The 12,674-nt window shown below is 54.0% G+C and overlaps 37 non-coding genes across 37 annotated transcripts; 18 read left to right on the forward strand and 19 right to left on the reverse strand.

Moving 5' to 3' along the window:
- Positions 1-97: 97 nt before the first annotated feature.
- Trnad-guc (transfer RNA aspartic acid (anticodon GUC)) lies at positions 98-169 on the forward strand. The gene has a single exon. It is a non-coding gene; the product is annotated as a tRNA-Asp (tRNA).
- A 233-nt stretch (positions 170-402) lies between these two features.
- On the reverse strand, positions 403-474 carry Trnam-cau (transfer RNA methionine (anticodon CAU)). The gene has a single exon. It is a non-coding gene; the product is annotated as a tRNA-Met (tRNA).
- Positions 475-757: 283 nt separating this feature from the next.
- Positions 758-830, reverse strand: Trnar-acg (transfer RNA arginine (anticodon ACG)). Its single transcript has one exon. It is a non-coding gene; the product is annotated as a tRNA-Arg (tRNA).
- Positions 831-1,273: 443 nt separating this feature from the next.
- Trnai-uau (transfer RNA isoleucine (anticodon UAU)) lies at positions 1,274-1,365 on the forward strand. The gene is given in 2 exon segments: positions 1,274-1,311; positions 1,330-1,365. It is a non-coding gene; the product is annotated as a tRNA-Ile (tRNA).
- A 111-nt stretch (positions 1,366-1,476) lies between these two features.
- On the forward strand, positions 1,477-1,548 carry Trnad-guc (transfer RNA aspartic acid (anticodon GUC)). Its single transcript has one exon. It is a non-coding gene; the product is annotated as a tRNA-Asp (tRNA).
- A 233-nt stretch (positions 1,549-1,781) lies between these two features.
- On the reverse strand, positions 1,782-1,853 carry Trnam-cau (transfer RNA methionine (anticodon CAU)). The gene has a single exon. It is a non-coding gene; the product is annotated as a tRNA-Met (tRNA).
- Positions 1,854-2,136: 283 nt separating this feature from the next.
- On the reverse strand, positions 2,137-2,209 carry Trnar-acg (transfer RNA arginine (anticodon ACG)). Its single transcript has one exon. It is a non-coding gene; the product is annotated as a tRNA-Arg (tRNA).
- Positions 2,210-2,652: 443 nt separating this feature from the next.
- On the forward strand, positions 2,653-2,744 carry Trnai-uau (transfer RNA isoleucine (anticodon UAU)). Its single transcript is given in 2 exon segments — positions 2,653-2,690; positions 2,709-2,744. It is a non-coding gene; the product is annotated as a tRNA-Ile (tRNA).
- A 111-nt stretch (positions 2,745-2,855) lies between these two features.
- Positions 2,856-2,927, forward strand: Trnad-guc (transfer RNA aspartic acid (anticodon GUC)). The gene has a single exon. It is a non-coding gene; the product is annotated as a tRNA-Asp (tRNA).
- A 233-nt stretch (positions 2,928-3,160) lies between these two features.
- On the reverse strand, positions 3,161-3,232 carry Trnam-cau (transfer RNA methionine (anticodon CAU)). Its single transcript has one exon. It is a non-coding gene; the product is annotated as a tRNA-Met (tRNA).
- A 283-nt stretch (positions 3,233-3,515) lies between these two features.
- Positions 3,516-3,588, reverse strand: Trnar-acg (transfer RNA arginine (anticodon ACG)). The gene has a single exon. It is a non-coding gene; the product is annotated as a tRNA-Arg (tRNA).
- A 443-nt stretch (positions 3,589-4,031) lies between these two features.
- Trnai-uau (transfer RNA isoleucine (anticodon UAU)) lies at positions 4,032-4,123 on the forward strand. Its single transcript is given in 2 exon segments — positions 4,032-4,069; positions 4,088-4,123. It is a non-coding gene; the product is annotated as a tRNA-Ile (tRNA).
- Positions 4,124-4,234: 111 nt separating this feature from the next.
- On the forward strand, positions 4,235-4,306 carry Trnad-guc (transfer RNA aspartic acid (anticodon GUC)). The gene has a single exon. It is a non-coding gene; the product is annotated as a tRNA-Asp (tRNA).
- Positions 4,307-4,539: 233 nt separating this feature from the next.
- Positions 4,540-4,611, reverse strand: Trnam-cau (transfer RNA methionine (anticodon CAU)). The gene has a single exon. It is a non-coding gene; the product is annotated as a tRNA-Met (tRNA).
- Positions 4,612-4,894: 283 nt separating this feature from the next.
- On the reverse strand, positions 4,895-4,967 carry Trnar-acg (transfer RNA arginine (anticodon ACG)). The gene has a single exon. It is a non-coding gene; the product is annotated as a tRNA-Arg (tRNA).
- A 443-nt stretch (positions 4,968-5,410) lies between these two features.
- On the forward strand, positions 5,411-5,502 carry Trnai-uau (transfer RNA isoleucine (anticodon UAU)). Its single transcript is given in 2 exon segments — positions 5,411-5,448; positions 5,467-5,502. It is a non-coding gene; the product is annotated as a tRNA-Ile (tRNA).
- Positions 5,503-5,613: 111 nt separating this feature from the next.
- On the forward strand, positions 5,614-5,685 carry Trnad-guc (transfer RNA aspartic acid (anticodon GUC)). The gene has a single exon. It is a non-coding gene; the product is annotated as a tRNA-Asp (tRNA).
- A 233-nt stretch (positions 5,686-5,918) lies between these two features.
- Trnam-cau (transfer RNA methionine (anticodon CAU)) lies at positions 5,919-5,990 on the reverse strand. The gene has a single exon. It is a non-coding gene; the product is annotated as a tRNA-Met (tRNA).
- Positions 5,991-6,273: 283 nt separating this feature from the next.
- Positions 6,274-6,346, reverse strand: Trnar-acg (transfer RNA arginine (anticodon ACG)). Its single transcript has one exon. It is a non-coding gene; the product is annotated as a tRNA-Arg (tRNA).
- Positions 6,347-6,789: 443 nt separating this feature from the next.
- Trnai-uau (transfer RNA isoleucine (anticodon UAU)) lies at positions 6,790-6,881 on the forward strand. The gene is given in 2 exon segments: positions 6,790-6,827; positions 6,846-6,881. It is a non-coding gene; the product is annotated as a tRNA-Ile (tRNA).
- Positions 6,882-6,992: 111 nt separating this feature from the next.
- On the forward strand, positions 6,993-7,064 carry Trnad-guc (transfer RNA aspartic acid (anticodon GUC)). The gene has a single exon. It is a non-coding gene; the product is annotated as a tRNA-Asp (tRNA).
- A 233-nt stretch (positions 7,065-7,297) lies between these two features.
- Trnam-cau (transfer RNA methionine (anticodon CAU)) lies at positions 7,298-7,369 on the reverse strand. The gene has a single exon. It is a non-coding gene; the product is annotated as a tRNA-Met (tRNA).
- Positions 7,370-7,652: 283 nt separating this feature from the next.
- Trnar-acg (transfer RNA arginine (anticodon ACG)) lies at positions 7,653-7,725 on the reverse strand. The gene has a single exon. It is a non-coding gene; the product is annotated as a tRNA-Arg (tRNA).
- A 443-nt stretch (positions 7,726-8,168) lies between these two features.
- Positions 8,169-8,260, forward strand: Trnai-uau (transfer RNA isoleucine (anticodon UAU)). The gene is given in 2 exon segments: positions 8,169-8,206; positions 8,225-8,260. It is a non-coding gene; the product is annotated as a tRNA-Ile (tRNA).
- Positions 8,261-8,371: 111 nt separating this feature from the next.
- On the forward strand, positions 8,372-8,443 carry Trnad-guc (transfer RNA aspartic acid (anticodon GUC)). The gene has a single exon. It is a non-coding gene; the product is annotated as a tRNA-Asp (tRNA).
- A 233-nt stretch (positions 8,444-8,676) lies between these two features.
- Positions 8,677-8,748, reverse strand: Trnam-cau (transfer RNA methionine (anticodon CAU)). Its single transcript has one exon. It is a non-coding gene; the product is annotated as a tRNA-Met (tRNA).
- A 125-nt stretch (positions 8,749-8,873) lies between these two features.
- On the reverse strand, positions 8,874-8,945 carry Trnam-cau (transfer RNA methionine (anticodon CAU)). Its single transcript has one exon. It is a non-coding gene; the product is annotated as a tRNA-Met (tRNA).
- A 283-nt stretch (positions 8,946-9,228) lies between these two features.
- On the reverse strand, positions 9,229-9,301 carry Trnar-acg (transfer RNA arginine (anticodon ACG)). The gene has a single exon. It is a non-coding gene; the product is annotated as a tRNA-Arg (tRNA).
- Positions 9,302-9,744: 443 nt separating this feature from the next.
- Trnai-uau (transfer RNA isoleucine (anticodon UAU)) lies at positions 9,745-9,836 on the forward strand. The gene is given in 2 exon segments: positions 9,745-9,782; positions 9,801-9,836. It is a non-coding gene; the product is annotated as a tRNA-Ile (tRNA).
- A 111-nt stretch (positions 9,837-9,947) lies between these two features.
- Positions 9,948-10,019, forward strand: Trnad-guc (transfer RNA aspartic acid (anticodon GUC)). The gene has a single exon. It is a non-coding gene; the product is annotated as a tRNA-Asp (tRNA).
- Positions 10,020-10,252: 233 nt separating this feature from the next.
- On the reverse strand, positions 10,253-10,324 carry Trnam-cau (transfer RNA methionine (anticodon CAU)). Its single transcript has one exon. It is a non-coding gene; the product is annotated as a tRNA-Met (tRNA).
- Positions 10,325-10,607: 283 nt separating this feature from the next.
- Trnar-acg (transfer RNA arginine (anticodon ACG)) lies at positions 10,608-10,680 on the reverse strand. The gene has a single exon. It is a non-coding gene; the product is annotated as a tRNA-Arg (tRNA).
- A 443-nt stretch (positions 10,681-11,123) lies between these two features.
- On the forward strand, positions 11,124-11,215 carry Trnai-uau (transfer RNA isoleucine (anticodon UAU)). The gene is given in 2 exon segments: positions 11,124-11,161; positions 11,180-11,215. It is a non-coding gene; the product is annotated as a tRNA-Ile (tRNA).
- Positions 11,216-11,326: 111 nt separating this feature from the next.
- On the forward strand, positions 11,327-11,398 carry Trnad-guc (transfer RNA aspartic acid (anticodon GUC)). Its single transcript has one exon. It is a non-coding gene; the product is annotated as a tRNA-Asp (tRNA).
- A 233-nt stretch (positions 11,399-11,631) lies between these two features.
- Trnam-cau (transfer RNA methionine (anticodon CAU)) lies at positions 11,632-11,703 on the reverse strand. The gene has a single exon. It is a non-coding gene; the product is annotated as a tRNA-Met (tRNA).
- A 283-nt stretch (positions 11,704-11,986) lies between these two features.
- On the reverse strand, positions 11,987-12,059 carry Trnar-acg (transfer RNA arginine (anticodon ACG)). Its single transcript has one exon. It is a non-coding gene; the product is annotated as a tRNA-Arg (tRNA).
- Positions 12,060-12,502: 443 nt separating this feature from the next.
- On the forward strand, positions 12,503-12,594 carry Trnai-uau (transfer RNA isoleucine (anticodon UAU)). The gene is given in 2 exon segments: positions 12,503-12,540; positions 12,559-12,594. It is a non-coding gene; the product is annotated as a tRNA-Ile (tRNA).
- Positions 12,595-12,674: the final 80 nt, after the last annotated feature.

Genomic DNA, 12,674 nt, shown 5'->3' on the forward strand with positions numbered 1-12,674 from the left:
AGCGGCTGACTGTGAAAGCATCGGGACGCGAGAGTTGAGATGTATCACCTGCTTGAGAAAGATAAGTGTGCGTGCATTATAGTCACCGATCGCGTGTTCCTCGGTAGTATAGTGGTTAGTATCCCCGCCTGTCACGCGGGAGACCGGGGTTCGATTCCCCGCCGGGGAGGTGCGATTTTTATATCGCGAAAGTTGCACGCGTGGCCCCAAAGGACATTAACGTTGCGATCAAGGAATGTAGTTACTGCAAAATCGTAAGAAAGTCTGCGTCTTAGGAAGTGTTTCTCGCATTCTTCACACGACGTCGTCGTTTCACGACTTACAGGGGTTGCTGTTGACGCTGAATCAGCTCACCCCAGGCTTAATGATCGAGCTCGAGGCACCCAAGAAAAAGAATAATTTTAGCAGAGCGTGGTTTCGATCCACGGACCTCTGGGTTATGGGCCCAGCACGCTTCCACTGCGCCACTCTGCTGCGTGGAGCCGTCCGCGCTCTTCGGTGCGTGACATGGGACACTTGGAAAGCGTTGTCTGCGTCGGTTTCCCGCGCCTACCGTTTAATTAAGTGCGTAACATCTCTCAGCTTGACTTGTCTCGACTTTGCTCGACTGACGCTACGCTGACGCTTGCACGAAGCGATATTTACCGCAATCGTCTCGAGATGCAGCTGCGAGATGCTCAGGATTAACATTGCACTCCACGAAGGTGGAGACATTCGAATCCACTGCCTAGCTACGCGCCCGCAACTAACAAAATGCCGACCCTGCCAGGATTCGAACCTGGAATCTTCTGATCCGTAGTCAGACGCGTTATCCGTTGCGCCACAGGGCCACTGTTTGCGTTTTTTACCACGAGGCGGGTGCACATCGCAAAGCAACGTGTTCTCCGTGGCTCGGCAACTGCATGTCGTCCACTGACAACGGCGGCGCGGCCACTCTGGTCTTGCGCACTCTGCAGGGAGCTGCCAAGGAAGGCATCTCTCCTCCAGCTGCTCGGCCACGGTGCGCCTGCACGGCTTAGAGCTTGCCACACATCTGCCCTCGCTGTTGGACAGGTAGCAGAAGGCAAGGCGCGCGTTTTTCTGCATTTTTTTCGGCGAGGACAAGCGGTTGATATGCTTGTAAGTGTAGCATATGAAGCAAGAATCGAATGAGGCAGTCGTAGACAGGTGCTAAATTCGCAGTATGGCCGCAGGTGACGATCTTATGACGGGTGTGCAGCCACAACAGGTTGGCAGCAAAGTGAGTATCGCTAACTGAAAGCTCTCTGCTGTAGCCCCAGTGGCGCAATTGGTTAGCGCACGGTACTTATAAGGCAGTAGCCGTGAGCAATGCCGGGGTTGTGAGTTCGAGCCTCACCTGGGGCATACTTTTATTTCGTAGCAGCTGACTCTGAAAGCATCGGGACGCGAGAGTTGAGATGTATCACCTGCTTGAGAAACATAAGTGTGCGTGCATTATAGTTACCGATCGCGTGTTCCTCGGTAGTATAGTGGTTAGTATCCCCGCCTGTCACGCGGGAGACCGGGGTTCGATTCCCCGCCGGGGAGTTGCGATTTTTATATCGCGAAAGTTGCACGCGTGGCCCCAAAGGACATTAACGTTGCGATCAAGGAATGTAGTTACTGCAAAATCGTAAGAAAGTCTGCGTCTTAGGAAGTGTTTCTCGCATTCTTCACACGACGTCGTCGTTTCACGACTTACAGGGGTTGCTGTTGACGCTGAATCAGCTCACCCCAGGCTTAATGATCGAGCTCGAGGCACCCAAGAAAAAGAATAATTTTAGCAGAGCGTGGTTTCGATCCACGGACCTCTGGGTTATGGGCCCAGCACGCTTCCACTGCGCCACTCTGCTGCGTGGAGCCGTCCGCGCTCTTCGGTGCGTGACATGGGACACTTGGAAAGCGTTGTCTGCGTCGGTTTCCCGCGCCTACCGTTTAATTAAGTGCGTAACATCTCTCAGCTTGACTTGTCTCGACTTTGCTCGACTGACGCTACGCTGACGCTTGCACGAAGCGATATTTACCGCAATCGTCTCGAGATGCAGCTGCGAGATGCTCAGGATTAACATTGCACTCCACGAAGGTGGAGACATTCGAATCCACTGCCTAGCTACGCGCCCGCAACTAACAAAATGCCGACCCTGCCAGGATTCGAACCTGGAATCTTCTGATCCGTAGTCAGACGCGTTATCCGTTGCGCCACAGGGCCACTGTTTGCGTTTTTTACCACGAGGCGGGTGCACATCGCAAAGCAACGTGTTCTCCGTGGCTCGGCAACTGCATGTCGTCCACTGACAACGGCGGCGCGGCCACTCTGGTCTTGCGCACTCTGCAGGGAGCTGCCAAGGAAGGCATCTCTCCTCCAGCTGCTCGGCCACGGTGCGCCTGCACGGCTTAGAGCTTGCCACACATCTGCCCTCGCTGTTGGACAGGTAGCAGAAGGCAAGGCGCGCGTTTTTCTGCATTTTTTTCGGCGAGGACAAGCGGTTGATATGCTTGTAAGTGTAGCATATGAAGCAAGAATCGAATGAGGCAGTCGTAGACAGGTGCTAAATTCGCAGTATGGCCGCAGGTGACGATCTTATGACGGGTGTGCAGCCACAACAGGTTGGCAGCAAAGTGAGTATCGCTAACTGAAAGCTCTCTGCTGTAGCCCCAGTGGCGCAATTGGTTAGCGCACGGTACTTATAAGGCAGTAGCCGTGAGCAATGCCGGGGTTGTGAGTTCGAGCCTCACCTGGGGCATACTTTTATTTCGTAGCGGCTGACTGTGAAAGCATCGGGACGCGAGAGTTGAGATGTATCACCTGCTTGAGAAAGATAAGTGTGCGTGCATTATAGTCACCGATCGCGTGTTCCTCGGTAGTATAGTGGTTAGTATCCCCGCCTGTCACGCGGGAGACCGGGGTTCGATTCCCCGCCGGGGAGGTGCGATTTTTATATCGCGAAAGTTGCACGCGTGGCCCCAAAGGACATTAACGTTGCGATCAAGGAATGTAGTTACTGCAAAATCGTAAGAAAGTCTGCGTCTTAGGAAGTGTTTCTCGCATTCTTCACACGACGTCGTCGTTTCACGACTTACAGGGGTTGCTGTTGACGCTGAATCAGCTCACCCCAGGCTTAATGATCGAGCTCGAGGCACCCAAGAAAAAGAATAATTTTAGCAGAGCGTGGTTTCGATCCACGGACCTCTGGGTTATGGGCCCAGCACGCTTCCACTGCGCCACTCTGCTGCGTGGAGCCGTCCGCGCTCTTCGGTGCGTGACATGGGACACTTGGAAAGCGTTGTCTGCGTCGGTTTCCCGCGCCTACCGTTTAATTAAGTGCGTAACATCTCTCAGCTTGACTTGTCTCGACTTTGCTCGACTGACGCTACGCTGACGCTTGCACGAAGCGATATTTACCGCAATCGTCTCGAGATGCAGCTGCGAGATGCTCAGGATTAACATTGCACTCCACGAAGGTGGAGACATTCGAATCCACTGCCTAGCTACGCGCCCGCAACTAACAAAATGCCGACCCTGCCAGGATTCGAACCTGGAATCTTCTGATCCGTAGTCAGACGCGTTATCCGTTGCGCCACAGGGCCACTGTTTGCGTTTTTTACCACGAGGCGGGTGCACATCGCAAAGCAACGTGTTCTCCGTGGCTCGGCAACTGCATGTCGTCCACTGACAACGGCGGCGCGGCCACTCTGGTCTTGCGCACTCTGCAGGGAGCTGCCAAGGAAGGCATCTCTCCTCCAGCTGCTCGGCCACGGTGCGCCTGCACGGCTTAGAGCTTGCCACACATCTGCCCTCGCTGTTGGACAGGTAGCAGAAGGCAAGGCGCGCGTTTTTCTGCATTTTTTTCGGCGAGGACAAGCGGTTGATATGCTTGTAAGTGTAGCATATGAAGCAAGAATCGAATGAGGCAGTCGTAGACAGGTGCTAAATTCGCAGTATGGCCGCAGGTGACGATCTTATGACGGGTGTGCAGCCACAACAGGTTGGCAGCAAAGTGAGTATCGCTAACTGAAAGCTCTCTGCTGTAGCCCCAGTGGCGCAATTGGTTAGCGCACGGTACTTATAAGGCAGTAGCCGTGAGCAATGCCGGGGTTGTGAGTTCGAGCCTCACCTGGGGCATACTTTTATTTCGTAGCAGCTGACTCTGAAAGCATCGGGACGCGAGAGTTGAGATGTATCACCTGCTTGAGAAACATAAGTGTGCGTGCATTATAGTTACCGATCGCGTGTTCCTCGGTAGTATAGTGGTTAGTATCCCCGCCTGTCACGCGGGAGACCGGGGTTCGATTCCCCGCCGGGGAGTTGCGATTTTTATATCGCGAAAGTTGCACGCGTGGCCCCAAAGGACATTAACGTTGCGATCAAGGAATGTAGTTACTGCAAAATCGTAAGAAAGTCTGCGTCTTAGGAAGTGTTTCTCGCATTCTTCACACGACGTCGTCGTTTCACGACTTACAGGGGTTGCTGTTGACGCTGAATCAGCTCACCCCAGGCTTAATGATCGAGCTCGAGGCACCCAAGAAAAAGAATAATTTTAGCAGAGCGTGGTTTCGATCCACGGACCTCTGGGTTATGGGCCCAGCACGCTTCCACTGCGCCACTCTGCTGCGTGGAGCCGTCCGCGCTCTTCGGTGCGTGACATGGGACACTTGGAAAGCGTTGTCTGCGTCGGTTTCCCGCGCCTACCGTTTAATTAAGTGCGTAACATCTCTCAGCTTGACTTGTCTCGACTTTGCTCGACTGACGCTACGCTGACGCTTGCACGAAGCGATATTTACCGCAATCGTCTCGAGATGCAGCTGCGAGATGCTCAGGATTACCATTGCACTCCACGAAGGTGGAGACATTCGAATCCACTGCCTAGCTACGCGCCCGCAACTAACAAAATGCCGACCCTGCCAGGATTCGAACCTGGAATCTTCTGATCCGTAGTCAGACGCGTTATCCGTTGCGCCACAGGGCCACTGTTTGCGTTTTTTACCACGAGGCGGGTGCACATCGCAAAGCAACGTGTTCTCCGTGGCTCGGCAACTGCATGTCGTCCACTGACAACGGCGGCGCGGCCACTCTGGTCTTGCGCACTCTGCAGGGAGCTGCCAAGGAAGGCATCTCTCCTCCAGCTGCTCGGCCACGGTGCGCCTGCACGGCTTAGAGCTTGCCACACATCTGCCCTCGCTGTTGGACAGGTAGCAGAAGGCAAGGCGCGCGTTTTTCTGCATTTTTTTCGGCGAGGACAAGCGGTTGATATGCTTGTAAGTGTAGCATATGAAGCAAGAATCGAATGAGGCAGTCGTAGACAGGTGCTAAATTCGCAGTATGGCCGCAGGTGACGATCTTATGACGGGTGTGCAGCCACAACAGGTTGGCAGCAAAGTGAGTATCGCTAACTGAAAGCTCTCTGCTGTAGCCCCAGTGGCGCAATTGGTTAGCGCACGGTACTTATAAGGCAGTAGCCGTGAGCAATGCCGGGGTTGTGAGTTCGAGCCTCACCTGGGGCATACTTTTATTTCGTAGCAGCTGACTGTGAAAGCATCGGGACGCGAGAGTTGAGATGTATCACCTGCTTGAGAAAGATAAGTGTGCGTGCATTATAGTCACCGATCGCGTGTTCCTCGGTAGTATAGTGGTTAGTATCCCCGCCTGTCACGCGGGAGACCGGGGTTCGATTCCCCGCCGGGGAGGTGCGATTTTTATATCGCGAAAGTTGCACGCGTGGCCCCAAAGGACATTAACGTTGCGATCAAGGAATGTAGTTACTGCAAAATCGTAAGAAAGTCTGCGTCTTAGGAAGTGTTTCTCGCATTCTTCACACGACGTCGTCGTTTCACGACTTACAGGGGTTGCTGTTGACGCTGAATCAGCTCACCCCAGGCTTAATGATCGAGCTCGAGGCACCCAAGAAAAAGAATAATTTTAGCAGAGCGTGGTTTCGATCCACGGACCTCTGGGTTATGGGCCCAGCACGCTTCCACTGCGCCACTCTGCTGCGTGGAGCCGTCCGCGCTCTTCGGTGCGTGACATGGGACACTTGGAAAGCGTTGTCTGCGTCGGTTTCCCGCGCCTACCGTTTAATTAAGTGCGTAACATCTCTCAGCTTGACTTGTCTCGACTTTGCTCGACTGACGCTACGCTGACGCTTGCACGAAGCGATATTTACCGCAATCGTCTCGAGATGCAGCTGCGAGATGCTCAGGATTAACATTGCACTCCACGAAGGTGGAGACATTCGAATCCACTGCCTAGCTACGCGCCCGCAACTAACAAAATGCCGACCCTGCCAGGATTCGAACCTGGAATCTTCTGATCCGTAGTCAGACGCGTTATCCGTTGCGCCACAGGGCCACTGTTTGCGTTTTTTACCACGAGGCGGGTGCACATCGCAAAGCAACGTGTTCTCCGTGGCTCGGCAACTGCATGTCGTCCACTGACAACGGCGGCGCGGCCACTCTGGTCTTGCGCACTCTGCAGGGAGCTGCCAAGGAAGGCATCTCTCCTCCAGCTGCTCGGCCACGGTGCGCCTGCACGGCTTAGAGCTTGCCACACATCTGCCCTCGCTGTTGGACAGGTAGCAGAAGGCAAGGCGCGCGTTTTTCTGCATTTTTTTCGGCGAGGACAAGCGGTTGATATGCTTGTAAGTGTAGCATATGAAGCAAGAATCGAATGAGGCAGTCGTAGACAGGTGCTAAATTCGCAGTATGGCCGCAGGTGACGATCTTATGACGGGTGTGCAGCCACAACAGGTTGGCAGCAAAGTGAGTATCGCTAACTGAAAGCTCTCTGCTGTAGCCCCAGTGGCGCAATTGGTTAGCGCACGGTACTTATAAGGCAGTAGCCGTGAGCAATGCCGGGGTTGTGAGTTCGAGCCTCACCTGGGGCATACTTTTATTTCGTAGCAGCTGACTCTGAAAGCATCGGGACGCGAGAGTTGAGATGTATCACCTGCTTGAGAAAGATAAGTGTGCGTGCATTATAGTCACCGATCGCGTGTTCCTCGGTAGTATAGTGGTTAGTATCCCCGCCTGTCACGCGGGAGACCGGGGTTCGATTCCCCGCCGGGGAGTTGCGATTTTTATATCGCGAAAGTTGCACGCGTGGCCCCAAAGGACATTAACGTTGCGATCAAGGAATGTAGTTACTGCAAAATCGTAAGAAAGTCTGCGTCTTAGGAAGTGTTTCTCGCATTCTTCACACGACGTCGTCGTTTCACGACTTACAGGGGTTGCTGTTGACGCTGAATCAGCTCACCCCAGGCTTAATGATCGAGCTCGAGGCACCCAAGAAAAAGAATAATTTTAGCAGAGCGTGGTTTCGATCCACGGACCTCTGGGTTATGGGCCCAGCACGCTTCCACTGCGCCACTCTGCTGCGTGGAGCCGTCCGCGCTCTTCGGTGCGTGACATGGGACACTTGGAAAGCGTTGTCTGCGTCGGTTTCCCGCGCCTACCGTTTAATTAAGTGCGTAACATCTCTCAGCTTGACTTGTCTCGACTTTGCTCGACTGACGCTACGCTGACGCTTGCACGAAGCGATATTTACCGCAATCGTCTCGAGATGCAGCTGCGAGATGCTCAGGATTAACATTGCACTCCACGAAGGTGGAGACATTCGAATCCACTGCCTAGCTACGCGCCCGCAACTAACAAAATGCCGACCCTGCCAGGATTCGCACCTGGAATCTTCTGATCCGTAGTCAGACGCGTTATCCGTTGCGCCACAGGGCCACTGTTTGCGTTTTCTACCACGAGGCGGGTGCACATCGCAAAGCAACGTGTTCTCCGTGGCTCGGCAACTGCATGTCGTCCACTGACAACGGCGGCGCGCCCACTCTGGTCTTGCGCACTCTGCAGGGAGCTGCCAAGGAAGGCATCTCTCCTCCAGCTGCTCGGCCACGGTACGCCTGCACGGCTTAGAGCTTGCCACACATCTGCCCTCGCTGTTGGACAGGTAGCAGAAGGCAAGGCGCGCGTTTTTCTGCATTTTTTTCGGCGAGGACAAGCGGTTGATATGCTTGTAAGTGTAGCATATGAAGCAAGAATCGAATGAGGCAGTCGTAGACAGGTGCTAAATTCGCAGTATGGCCGCAGGTGACGATCTTATGACGGGTGTGCAGCCACAACAGGTTGGCAGCAAAGTGAGTATCGCTAACTGAAAGCTCTCTGCTGTAGCCCCAGTGGCGCAATTGGTTAGCGCACGGTACTTATAAGGCAGTAGCCGTGAGCAATGCCGGGGTTGTGAGTTCGAGCCTCACCTGGGGCATACTTTTATTTCGTAGCAGCTGACTCTGAAAGCATCGGGACGCGAGAGTTGAGATGTATCACCTGCTTGAGAAACATAAGTGTGCGTGCATTATAGTGACCGATCGCGTGTTCCTCGGTAGTATAGTGGTTAGTATCCCCGCCTGTCACGCGGGAGACCGGGGTTCGATTCCCCGCCGGGGAGGTGCGATTTTTATATCGCGAAAGTTGCACGCGTGGCCCCAAAGGACATTAACGTTGCGATCAAGGAATGTAGTTACTGCAAAATCGTAAGAAAGTCTGCGTCTTAGGAAGTGTTTCTCGCATTCTTCACACGACGTCGTCGTTTCACGACTTACAGGGGTTGCTGTTGACGCTGAATCAGCTCACCCCAGGCTTAATGATCGAGCTCGAGGCACCCAAGAAAAAGAATAATTTTAGCAGAGCGTGGTTTCGATCCACGGACCTCTGGGTTATGGGCCCAGCACGCTTCCACTGCGCCACTCTGCTGCGTGGAGCCGTCCGCGCTCTTCGGTGCGTGACATGGGACACTTGGAAAGCGTTGTCTGCGTCGGTTTCCCGCGCCTACCGTTTAATTAAGTGCGTAACATCTCTCAGCTTGACTTGTCTAAATTTAGCAGAGCGTGGTTTCGATCCACGGACCTCTGGGTTATGGGCCCAGCACGCTTCCACTGCGCCACTCTGCTGCGTGGAGCCGTCCGCGCTCTTCGGTGCGTGACATGGGACACTTGGAAAGCGTTGTCTGCGTCGGTTTCCCGCGCCTACCGTTTAATTAAGTGCGTAACATCTCTCAGCTTGACTTGTCTCGACTTTGCTCGACTGACGCTACGCTGACGCTTGCACGAAGCGATATTTACCGCAATCGTCTCGAGATGCAGCTGCGAGATGCTCAGGATTAACATTGCACTCCACGAAGGTGGAGACATTCGAATCCACTGCCTAGCTACGCGCCCGCAACTAACAAAATGCCGACCCTGCCAGGATTCGCACCTGGAATCTTCTGATCCGTAGTCAGACGCGTTATCCGTTGCGCCACAGGGCCACTGTTTGCGTTTTCTACCACGAGGCGGGTGCACATCGCAAAGCAACGTGTTCTCCGTGGCTCGGCAACTGCATGTCGTCCACTGACAACGGCGGCGCGCCCACTCTGGTCTTGCGCACTCTGCAGGGAGCTGCCAAGGAAGGCATCTCTCCTCCAGCTGCTCGGCCACGGTACGCCTGCACGGCTTAGAGCTTGCCACACATCTGCCCTCGCTGTTGGACAGGTAGCAGAAGGCAAGGCGCGCGTTTTTCTGCATTTTTTTCGGCGAGGACAAGCGGTTGATATGCTTGTAAGTGTAGCATATGAAGCAAGAATCGAATGAGGCAGTCGTAGACAGGTGCTAAATTCGCAGTATGGCCGCAGGTGACGATCTTATGACGGGTGTGCAGCCACAACAGGTTGGCAGCAAAGTGAGTATCGCTAACTGAAAGCTCTCTGCTGTAGCCCCAGTGGCGCAATTGGTTAGCGCACGGTACTTATAAGGCAGTAGCCGTGAGCAATGCCGGGGTTGTGAGTTCGAGCCTCACCTGGGGCATACTTTTATTTCGTAGCAGCTGACTCTGAAAGCATCGGGACGCGAGAGTTGAGATGTATCACCTGCTTGAGAAACATAAGTGTGCGTGCATTATAGTGACCGATCGCGTGTTCCTCGGTAGTATAGTGGTTAGTATCCCCGCCTGTCACGCGGGAGACCGGGGTTCGATTCCCCGCCGGGGAGGTGCGATTTTTATATCGCGAAAGTTGCACGCGTGGCCCCAAAGGACATTAACGTTGCGATCAAGGAATGTAGTTACTGCAAAATCGTAAGAAAGTCTGCGTCTTAGGAAGTGTTTCTCGCATTCTTCACACGACGTCGTCGTTTCACGACTTACAGGGGTTGCTGTTGACGCTGAATCAGCTCACCCCAGGCTTAATGATCGAGCTCGAGGCACCCAAGAAAAAGAATAATTTTAGCAGAGCGTGGTTTCGATCCACGGACCTCTGGGTTATGGGCCCAGCACGCTTCCACTGCGCCACTCTGCTGCGTGGAGCCGTCCGCGCTCTTCGGTGCGTGACATGGGACACTTGGAAAGCGTTGTCTGCGTCGGTTTCCCGCGCCTACCGTTTAATTAAGTGCGTAACATCTCTCAGCTTGACTTGTCTCGACTTTGCTCGACTGACGCTACGCTGACGCTTGCACGAAGCGATATTTACCGCAATCGTCTCGAGATGCAGCTGCGAGATGCTCAGGATTAACATTGCACTCCACGAAGGTGGAGACATTCGAATCCACTGCCTAGCTACGCGCCCGCAACTAACAAAATGCCGACCCTGCCAGGATTCGAACCTGGAATCTTCTGATCCGTAGTCAGACGCGTTATCCGTTGCGCCACAGGGCCACTGTTTGCGTTTTTTACCACGAGGCGGGTGCACATCGCAAAGCAACGTGTTCTCCGTGGCTCGGCAACTGCATGTCGTCCACTGACAACGGCGGCGCGGCCACTCTGGTCTTGCGCACTCTGCAGGGAGCTGCCAAGGAAGGCATCTCTCCTCCAGCTGCTCGGCCACGGTGCGCCTGCACGGCTTAGAGCTTGCCACACATCTGCCCTCGCTGTTGGACAGGTAGCAGAAGGCAAGGCGCGCGTTTTTCTGCATTTTTTTCGGCGAGGACAAGCGGTTGATATGCTTGTAAGTGTAGCATATGAAGCAAGAATCGAATGAGGCAGTCGTAGACAGGTGCTAAATTCGCAGTATGGCCGCAGGTGACGATCTTATGACGGGTGTGCAGCCACAACAGGTTGGCAGCAAAGTGAGTATCGCTAACTGAAAGCTCTCTGCTGTAGCCCCAGTGGCGCAATTGGTTAGCGCACGGTACTTATAAGGCAGTAGCCGTGAGCAATGCCGGGGTTGTGAGTTCGAGCCTCACCTGGGGCATACTTTTATTTCGTAGCAGCTGACTGTGAAAGCATCGGGACGCGAGAGTTGAGATGTATCACCTGCTTGAGAAAGATAAGTGTGCGTGCATTAGAGTCACCGATCGCGTGTTCCTCGGTAGTATAGTGGTTAGTATCCCCGCCTGTCACGCGGGAGACCGGGGTTCGATTCCCCGCCGGGGAGGTGCGATTTTTATATCGCGAAAGTTGCACGCGTGGCCCCAAAGGACATTAACGTTGCGATCAAGGAATGTAGTTACTGCAAAATCGTAAGAAAGTCTGCGTCTTAGGAAGTGTTTCTCGCATTCTTCACACGACGTCGTCGTTTCACGACTTACAGGGGTTGCTGTTGACGCTGAATCAGCTCACCCCAGGCTTAATGATCGAGCTCGAGGCACCCAAGAAAAAGAATAATTTTAGCAGAGCGTGGTTTCGATCCACGGACCTCTGGGTTATGGGCCCAGCACGCTTCCACTGCGCCACTCTGCTGCGTGGAGCCGTCCGCGCTCTTCGGTGCGTGACATGGGACACTTGGAAAGCGTTGTCTGCGTCGGTTTCCCGCGCCTACCGTTTAATTAAGTGCGTAACATCTCTCAGCTTGACTTGTCTCGACTTTGCTCGACTGACGCTACGCTGACGCTTGCACGAAGCGATATTTACCGCAATCGTCTCGAGATGCAGCTGCGAGATGCTCAGGATTAACATTGCACTCCACGAAGGTGGAGACATTCGAATCCACTGCCTAGCTACGCGCCCGCAACTAACAAAATGCCGACCCTGCCAGGATTCGAACCTGGAATCTTCTGATCCGTAGTCAGACGCGTTATCCGTTGCGCCACAGGGCCACTGTTTGCGTTTTTTACCACGAGGCGGGTGCACATCGCAAAGCAACGTGTTCTCCGTGGCTCGGCAACTGCATGTCGTCCACTGACAACGGCGGCGCGGCCACTCTGGTCTTGCGCACTCTGCAGGGAGCTGCCAAGGAAGGCATCTCTCCTCCAGCTGCTCGGCCACGGTGCGCCTGCACGGCTTAGAGCTTGCCACACATCTGCCCTCGCTGTTGGACAGGTAGCAGAAGGCAAGGCGCGCGTTTTTCTGCATTTTTTTCGGCGAGGACAAGCGGTTGATATGCTTGTAAGTGTAGCATATGAAGCAAGAATCGAATGAGGCAGTCGTAGACAGGTGCTAAATTCGCAGTATGGCCGCAGGTGACGATCTTATGACGGGTGTGCAGCCACAACAGGTTGGCAGCAAAGTGAGTATCGCTAACTGAAAGCTCTCTGCTGTAGCCCCAGTGGCGCAATTGGTTAGCGCACGGTACTTATAAGGCAGTAGCCGTGAGCAATGCCGGGGTTGTGAGTTCGAGCCTCACCTGGGGCATACTTTTATTTCGTAGCAGCTGACTGTGAAAGCATCGGGACGCGAGAGTTGAGATGTATCACCTGCTTGAGAAAGATAAG

This window comes from Schistocerca nitens, chromosome 9 (genome assembly GCF_023898315.1).
Source record: "Schistocerca nitens isolate TAMUIC-IGC-003100 chromosome 9, iqSchNite1.1, whole genome shotgun sequence".
In the NCBI taxonomy this organism is placed as follows: domain Eukaryota; kingdom Metazoa; phylum Arthropoda; class Insecta; order Orthoptera; family Acrididae; genus Schistocerca; species Schistocerca nitens.